Here is an 8,010-nt window from a genome sequence, read left to right as displayed (position 1 = left end):
AGAGGAAGGAGCTTCATCTAGAGGTATAAAGTTCAAAACTTTCCTCTTTATTTGGTTTTATGTTGTATGGACCATTTCTAGGGTTAAAAGTCCCAAGGGTGGAGACTTTATGAGTGTAATGGACTCCATGGACCTAGATATATATCCCATTTCAGTGATATTTGTGTTATAGATCCATAAAAATCCCAACTTGGTCGCTGTTATGGGGTCATGCTTGAGTTATGAGCTTTCTAGGGTTGTAAATGGAATGTTATGGGTGTTAGTGACTTGTCCAGCCATGCAAAGGCTTAAAGTCACCAACTTTATGGATTAAGAGGCTTAGGGATGGTCAGATCTGAAAGTTGGATGTGTGTCTTAACCGTTTAAGACCCCAAAAGCTAACGAGACTGAAACTGGGACTTACACGGGGCGTAATCCCAGTACGCGCGGCCTAAGGGGTAGCATACCCCGTTTCTGGGAGGACGCCGGGTACGCCCATCGTACATGTTTGGTATGCGCAGCGTAACCCGAAGAGTTGACTTTTAGGGTTTGGTGAACTTTAGGGTCTTTGAGCCACGAGAGGGGTAAAATGGTCTTTTACCCTTCTGAGAGAACTAAGAGAGGGAATAGTCTAGCCTTGAGAGATGTATTGATTAAGAATGTTTATTTCATATGATTAGGCGGAGGCTAGACCAGATTTTTACAAAGTTCGAGATTTTCGAGTTACCCGAGGTGAGTCTTCTCACTATACTTTACCAGAGTGGTAATTAGAGTTATGTGACAGAGTAATTGTATGTTTTTGCATGATGAGATTTCTATGTGGTTTATGCTATGTATGTTTCAGAGTTTACAGAGTTAGGACCAGAGGATCCACAGAGTTATAGCCTTGAGTGGCTATTATGTGTTATATGTGGTATTTTGGGGAACTCATTAAGCATTTATGCTTACAGTGTTGTGTTATGTGTTTCGGGTACCAGTGAGGATCGCGGGAAGGCGTCGGCATGATCAGTACACACATGAGGAGTTTTTATGCATTATGATCTTGGGTTGTGTTTCTATGGTTGATATGTGATATAATGACATTTTTATAATACTTATGAATGAAAGTATGTTTTTGAAAATGTAAAATTTTTTTGAAAATTTTGGGTGTTACAATGCATTAACTGATCTGGTTGCGAACTTGACTTTGTTGGCCCCATAGTGTGTAAGTGCATCCCCTACGTTGGTGTGCCTTGAATGTTGTGGTTTTGTGGTTGCATTTGAGGGTACACGCCTTACTAGTGGTATGAATATAGGTTGAACGATGGTTGTTGTGAAAATAGTTGAATATGTGACATGACGACCATCGAGGAAGACTGATGTCCTGCAGACATTGGTGGTGCACTGCTGATAGAATGGTGTTGGGGGACCAGGATCTAGTTTTCACCAGTCGCGTTGATGGTTTTCGTCGATTTGTTGCTTGTTGTGAATGGGTGTTCGACGCTCTTTGAGGCATTGTGATGGTAGTCGTGGCAACGGGCGGCGGTCGCTATAGACTAGCAATGAACTCTGTCATGGGGCCGACTGGCAGTGTCGTCGGTGTCTGTGTGAGTGGCTTCCCTTCCAGTGTCGACGGACCGCTTTTTTCGAAGTACTGCATTGGTCTAACCGGGCTAGTGTCGTCACCTTCCTTCCGTATTGGTCCTTTGTCCGTCATTTCCAGTGTCTAATGTTGTGAAGTGGGTTGTGTCGTACTGGGTGCACGTCCGGATGGCACCAACTGTTGTGATATGTCTCCAGCTTAGCTCCGTCTCTTTGAGGGATGGAAATGAATTGCACGAGAATCACAACAAAGAAAACAAGATCATCAGTCGTTGTCCAGGAAGCGATTCAGGAACGAAGCGTTGACGATTAAGTCAGTTCTTTTTTAGAGAGAATGTCAACAGTGTTAGGTAAGTGTTTAAGGGGTTTTTTCTCTCGATCCCTTCTCTTGGAGGAGAAAGGACCTTTTTATACCTGTGGTTAGGGAGACAAATCCCCGACAGTACCTTCTACCTTTTCAGATTTGGCAAGGATAGATGGTATTCGATTGGTAGATCATGCTTTGCGAGTGGTTGTTTGCTATTGGTGCAAGTTTTCCAGGAGCGACATCTTGAGCGCTACACATGTTGCTCTAGGAGGCGATTGATACTATTTTTTCTTGATGTTGGCCCTGGCACTTGAGCACCAAGGAATGAATACGGGATTGCGAGGGCGAGGGCGAGGACGCGACGTTAGGCATACATCGTCCTTTGCCCAAACCGTATATCAGACTGACGGTTCCGTTATGTTTGACGTATTCATGGTGGGATACGTTAACAATTTAAAACTATAAAAATTTGAGATCATTAATAATTTGTGTAACATCCGGTTTACCAGGTATATTGTTTTAATTATTTAATTTAAGGATTTTGGAGGGACTCGACAAGTTGGTGCCTCAACTCGTCGAGTAGGGTCGCAACTTGGTGATGTGGATAATGAATGGACTCGACGAGTTGGAGAGATGACTCGCCGAGTCAGCGTTGTTAGCAGAAACCCTAATTCTTCCAGGATTGGGCCTATTTAAAGGCACTTAAGGTCTCCTATTGCGGCTACCCTTCAGAGGAGAGAGACCTAAACGAGTCCTGAGTGCTTTAAGCAAGAGAGAGAGAGAGAGAGAGAGAGAGAGAGAGAGAGATCCATGATGAGCTTCTTGGTGGGTGTCTTGCAAGGATGATGAAGGTTTCAAGCCAAAGGGGCCAGAGGAGGTTGTAGATCCGTGATTTGCAATCAAGGAGCATCAGTTGGAGGTATCAATTCGGACCCCATTCTTCCCTAATTGAGTAGATCTTTCTTTTGTGGATTAGGGCTTATATTACCTTCTTGGTGGGGTTTTGAATGCAACAAACCCCTCTTATGAGCTGGTAGCATAGATCTGGACCTTGGAGGGTCTAGAGAGTCCGAAAGTGGGAAGCCATGGTGGAGCAACTATTGGGCTTTGAAGCTAGGAACCATTAATGGTGTTTTTATGGTTTATGATGCAAAATACACCATGCATGGACATCAAGATCGGACCTTTGTGCGACTTTTGGGTAGTAGGAGGTTAGATCTATGAGTTAGAGCTACAGATCTGACCTCAGGTGGCTGAATGAGTAATCCAATGGAGCTAACTCGCCAAGTGCATGGGATGACTCGACGAGTTGTAGCAGGTGTGACCCAGTAGTCTTGGCAAGTGCTGACTCATTGAGTTGGGAGTCAACTCAGTGAGCCGAGAGAACCCTAGGAAGATCATGGAGAATTCGAGGGAACTCGGCGAGTCACAGGTGTGCACTCGGCGAGTTAGGTCAACATGGCGAGTCACAGGTGTGCAATCGGCGAGTTAGGTCAACATGGAATGTTGACCCAGGTTGACTTCATGAGTGGGCCAGTAAGGGGGCAGGTGGGGCTAAGGAGGGGTAAAATGGTCTTTTACCCATCTTGAGGATCAAAAGAGGAAAAGAGGACTTAAGGTATAAAGAGTAATAAGTCGGATAATGATTGAGATGCTTGTCTTATGTGTTAGGCGGAGGCTAGTCCAAGATTTTCGAGTGCTTGTCGGTTACCTACTAACCAAGGTGAGTCTTCTCACTATACGTTACCTAGAGTGGTATTTAGGTGTGACCGGAAGGTCTTATGTGCTTACTTGAGTTATGCATCTTGTCTATGTGATATTATGCTATGAGTTACTTAGACCGGGCCGGAAGGTCCAACGATATATGAGGCCGGAAGACTCAACGAGACCGGACCAGAGGGTCCAATGAGCTAGACCGGATCTAAGGGTCCAACGAGATGCAGGACCGGAGGGTCCATCAGAGTTGTGGGACTGGTGGGTCCTACTAAGACATATCGATCGGAGGGTCTTACAGAGTTATAGCCTTCAGTGGCTAATATGTTGTATGTGGTATTTTGAGGAACTCACTAAGCTTCGTGTTTACCATGCTATGTGTTATGTGTTTCTGGTTTCTCAGGATCTCGGGACGTCACCGACTTTAATGTACACACCAGAGAAAGAGTTATGTTTTGAGGATCCTGGATTATTAATCAATCAAACATGGAGTTGTGTTTTGTAAATTGAACAAATGAGATTGTTATACAATATGTTATGAAAAGTATGCATTTTAAAAACGAAAATTTTGTTTGAAAATTTACGTCGTTACAATTTGAAGGCTCGATAGCATGAGTTCGAGCTTGGCTCGTTAATGCTCATTTGTCTACGAAGCTGGTTAAAGATAAGGAACAATTGATTATCTTTTCATATTTTATTAATATATAAGTAATAAATAATAATAAATAAATAAAATAAAAAGTATATTATACAAAAGATCGTTTAAGCTTGCGAGCATAAATAAGCCCTCACCTGCATGCTCGAGATCATGTTCGTTTATTAAATGAGCTTTATTTTAGGCTCGTGCTCGTTAAAGCTCGACTCATTTTGAGTTTTTAACGAAACGAACTCAAATAACTCGGCAGGTTTACATCCCTATTTCTACGATATATAATATTATAACTTCTTTTCATACGTTCATTTTAGATATGTTAGACGCAGTTATCTCATATGTTGCTATGGGTAGTTTCGGTAAGGCTTGAACAAAACTGCATAAAATAAAATAGTTTAATTCTTCGAATAAAACAAACACAAAGTAGAGATGGAAAACTACCGGTTAGAGGGAAAGTTATCCATACAAATTATTATTGTTAAAGGTTAATAGCATGTGTGGGCTATTAAAATTCTCTCTTAAAGATCTTTTTGGACCGTTTAAGATGGATTTGGTGATCACAATTTAAAAGTTAAAACATCCTTTTCTGAAATTTATATCCATTTCACATTTTGTGAAAAATATCTCGCTTTCCACATTCCGTCTAATTACAATATGGGGTTTGGGTTGAATGCACAATAATAAATTGATGTAGCATGTGGGATTATACTGTGAATAGTGGCCCTTTCTCCTTTCCACCACATTTTTCTTCGTTCCAGTGTTACAATGCACCTTACAACTCCAAACCGAATCCAGAAAACTCGTAATTTATTCGAAACCGACTTAAAAAATACTTGAAATCGACTTAGTTTGATAACATATCAATGAACAGCCACCCTCTCCTATATCTAAACTGCTCCTGCCTTTAATATTTCATGAAAAATCCCATTGATTATGGAATATTGTCTTTCGTTATGGCTTATAAATGCAACTGTTTGAAAGGAACACCAACAAACTTTATAAATAGTAGCCATCAATCTTAATATATTATTCTTACGATCTTTATCTGTAAATTTCTCAAACACGTGTCGTATGTCTTGTGTGTCTTTTGTGCAGCTTACTGAAAAGATCATATGATGCAAAAAAGCATATTTTTTGCCACCATCTTTCTTCCATTTTTTAAATATGTTTGTAGTAAATGTTCATTATCTATAGTATCCCATTCTAGAAGATTTGTAAAGGAATCGATTTTAAAGTGGATAAAACCGAGGGTGATCGTGAACATAGAAAAACGCTAAAAACACACTCTAGGGGTTTGTTTGAGGTCATACAATGACTTTTTCAAGCGACAATCCTTCAAGGGCCAAGTCGTATCGATGAATCCTAGGGGTTGATACAATTACATTGTTTCGTTAAGATGACGGTGTAAAATGCCTTTTTTCGCATCAAGTTGGTAGATTTGGCACTAACAAGATACCACAAGACTGAGAACGGTATGAATTATGCTAGTTTTAACAATTGGGCTAAGCGTATCATTGCAAACAATTTATGGTTGTTAACTATGACCATTCGCTACAAAGGTGGGTTTGTATCAACTTAGAGAACCATTGATGTTATGTTTATGTTTAAATCGTTAAATGCAATGAACAATATTCACACTTGTAGGTGTAAGAATAAGTAGCTAAGTGTTGGTGATTTTAGTGCCACCATGTCATTTTAAGTAATTAGAACTAACATGTGAGCTAAGGGGTTTCATAATTTGTACTCTAATATATGTACGGGGTTGTGCGCAATGCACGTATGTATAAGATCAAATTAAAAGTCGGTTCGACGACTAGTTGGGGGTCCGGGGGCAGTGCCCTTGGGTCCGAGGTTTCCAAAGGGGCAGCGCCCTTTGGAGGGATCTAGGGAAGCGCCCCTAGCAGGGTCCAAGGGGTAGCGCCCCAAAACCTCACCGAATTTTACATATGTGAACATAGTGGAAAATTCAAATTCTTGAGGGTGATTATGGTAAAACTAACGAAACTCGTTAGTTTTGGTAACCCTAAATCCTCATTAAATCCGGATTATCATGACTTGCTTCCAAAGCAACTAATGACGATCCAACCCTAATGAAACCCTAATTTCGTTTAATATATAAACAGTTCTTCCTCTTCAAAAGAGGGTTAAGATCTTAAGCTCTTGTTTTTCATCATAGTTTCACATAATCCTCTAGCATATTGGCTTATGATTTTTGTGCTTAGAATCGTAAGTGTTCACTTGGATTATCCTAGACTGAATTTCTTGTAACCCAGGCATAGGGTAGAAATATCAGTTCGGAAAGTGATATCACGATCCAAGTTGGTATCCAAATCTCCACCAAAAACCCTGAATTTCCCTACACTAAGTATATTGTACTCATTACCTTATATCTTGTTGTCGATTGGGATCTTATAGGCATTTAAGTTAAGATTGTGGCATGGGAGAGGTAGAGGTGGTATGAAGGCTTAACTTGTAGATAGGCTTGATAATCCCAACTTTAGATTTAGTGGTCATTGGATGTGATTGATATGTTGGTTGGTGGGTTTTCAAAGAGCAGGAAAGAGGGTAATAAGGTGGTGGAGGGGCTGTTGAAAGGATATTCGATGATGAGGAGGGGTGGCATGGTGGTGGCCAAAGCTAGGGTGAGGGTTGGTATATACTTGGTAATAGGTGGGATAAATGTGTGGATGTGGCAGATTGAGAGTGGCCTAAAATATGAGTGAGGGTCAGTTGATGGGAGGTGTTGGATGATAAGAGAAGTCATTTAGATATGGAAATTAGGTCTAGTATTAGACTCAAGGTAGGTGTAAGAGGTTATATAGTAGGTGCTACTGAAGCGAATGGAAATATGGATTCTTCAAATGTTACATGGTGAGATAAAATGATTTTATTGGAAGAAAGATCTGGGTATCGATGCCTCCGGTGATGGGACGGATAGCCGAGGAAAATGGACGGGGTGGATCTTGGTTCGAGGTTATGGTTGTTGTCTTTGTGTGGGTAGTACAGATAACAAAAAAAATGTAGAAATGGGAGTACAAAGGTTGCTTGTTGCATAATTTGGTGAAAGGTATGCTATTGTTTATGGATTTGGATGGAAGAAGGTTCAATGAGTGTTGATTGTTCCATAACTTAGTGATCGTACACAATTGGTTCGGGGAAGATGTTCTTGAAAATAGGAGAGTTTGGATAAAGTTGTTAGTTACAGATCATCCATTCGAATTTTCCATTTTGTTGGGATGTTTTTGAACATGAGAAATGAATGTTCAATACGTGTGAGTCAAGAAGAGTATGGAGAACTGAGTTGTCAAACTTGCCACCCTTCTCACATTTGAGAAAATTTTGATTTCTTTCTGAAATTGTATGTTGACAAAGGTTCAAAAGTGTATAAATTTGGAAAATGCATCACCTTTGCAATGTAAAGCATATACCTACAAATAATTAGAATAATGATCTAAAATGATAATGTAATACTTCAAGCGATTGTTACTTGAAATATGACACAAGTCCATAAGTCATACCTAAGGTGGGAGTTGGCTTAGACCATAAGGTATACCCATCTTTTACCTTTCAATCTGTAAGTATCACATCAGTTTTACCCTCACCAAAAGGCAAGATATGGTCACATTTCACTGCTTTCACTTTTATTTCCTTTTAAATAAAAATAATTGATTTTTAAGATTTATAATTCAAATATATATATATATATATATATATATATATATATATATATATATATATATATATATTAAATGATTAATAAACACAAAAGTTAATTAAA

The sequence above is a fragment of the Lactuca saligna genome, chromosome 2, assembly GCF_052625555.1.
Source record: "Lactuca saligna cultivar CGN05327 chromosome 2, ASM5262555v1, whole genome shotgun sequence".
Taxonomy (NCBI): domain Eukaryota; kingdom Viridiplantae; phylum Streptophyta; class Magnoliopsida; order Asterales; family Asteraceae; genus Lactuca; species Lactuca saligna.
This window is presented reverse-complemented; position numbering follows the sequence as displayed.